The sequence below is a fragment of the Berghia stephanieae genome, chromosome 7 (assembly GCF_034508935.2).
Source record: "Berghia stephanieae isolate SIO BIC M18660-M18661 chromosome 7, UCSD_Bste_1.3, whole genome shotgun sequence".
Taxonomy (NCBI): Eukaryota; Metazoa; Mollusca; class Gastropoda; order Nudibranchia; family Aeolidiidae; genus Berghia; species Berghia stephanieae.
Window position 1 is genome coordinate 56,935,674 of NC_088366.1, and position 1,707 is coordinate 56,937,380.

Here is a 1,707-nt window from a genome sequence, read left to right on the forward strand (position 1 = left end):
TTCCGACATAATACCATTTTGAGACGATGGGTCATATATAAAGTACTGATTTTCCTTGTTTAGAACCGAGCTGCTCGTTGCTGGGCGGACGTGACGTCAGATTATTGACACCCCTATTGTAATTGTCTCATTGACGTTGTTGTCACGGCTATACTCTCAAACGGACGCCAAAACATTGTCCATTAACACAACACTGTTAAAACAAGCCCATGATTGTGTCTAGCCATCAGACTTGCTTCTGGTGTTATTTGCACACGAGTTCACACCGATATAATGTGTTTTAGACGATGAGTTAAATCTTTTTTGTTTTATTATTTTTTTTTTACAAAGTTATATATTGAGGAAAAGATGTTAAAAAATACTTGAGCTTGAAAAAAACAAAAACAAACTTGAGCTTTTATATATCGCAATATCCACTAAACGTGCTCAAAGCGCTTTACAAGGGGTCCGTGGTCAACAGCAACACATAACATGTAGGACGAGACATGACGCCTGTCAGGCGATATTTCAAATTTTTGGGACAGAGACAACGCTGTTAACGGCCAGGTACTCATTTTACACCTGAGTACGGGGAGAGAATGTGAGTAAAGAGCCTTCTCCAAGGACTCAACAATGCGCCGAGCGAGGCTTGAACCCAGGACCTTTCGATCCGAAAGCGAATGTCATACCACTAGACCATATAGCCGCACTTCATTGTGTTTTTAAAGATCGGACGCTTATTTTCTTGTCTTCCGAATGGAATATCTTTTAACCCTTTTCTTGCTATTCAGAAAAGTGTGGAGCGGGCATAGGATCAATAACGATTAGAAATGGTTGTTTCAACAAAGACGTGAACACGTGTGTATGAAAGGTGTCAGACAAGGCAAGGAAAAACATACAAGAAAAAAAAAACGTCCCAAAAAATCAGCCTACCTCGACTGGGGATCGAACCTCAGATCTTTTAATTAAAATTAAATTAAATTAATTAAATTGAGCTTTTATATAGCGCAATATCCACTAAATGTGCTCAATGCGCTTTACAAGGGGTCCCTGGCCTACAGCAACATTTAACATTTAGGACGGGACGTGCCGCCTGTTAGGCGATATTACATTTTTTTCGGACAGAGACATTCATTTTACACCTGAGTGCGGTGAGAGAATGTGATTAAAGAGCCTTCTCCAAGGACTCAACTATGCGCCGAGCGAGGCTCGAACCCAGGACCTTCCGATCCGAAAGCGAGTGTCATACCACAAGACCACATAGCCGCACTTTCGGTTACAGGTCGAGGTAGATGGGATGCTTTTTTTTCTTGTATTTTTCTTTTTTGCTTTGTCTGGCACCTTTCATACACACTTGTTAAATATAACCTAAAAATGACGTCAAAATGGGGTTTTAGTGTCAGGCTATAAGTTAACGAAGGCTGGGGTTTTTGTGTCAGGCTGAGAGAGAGAGAGAGAGAGAGAGAGAGAGAGAGAGAGAGAGAGAGAGAGAGAGAGAGAGAGATAGATAGATAGATAGATAGAGAGAGAGAGAGAGAGAATAAGAGAGGAGAAAGAGAAAAAAAGGAAGAGAAAGAGAGAGAGATAATGATAGATAAGAAGAGAAGAGAAGAGAGAGAGAGAGAGAGAGAGAGAGAGAGAGTGAGAAAGAGAAAGAGAGAGAGTGAGAAAGAGAAAGAGAGAGAGAGTGAGAAAGAGCGAGAGAGAGAGAGAGAGAGGGAGAGAGAG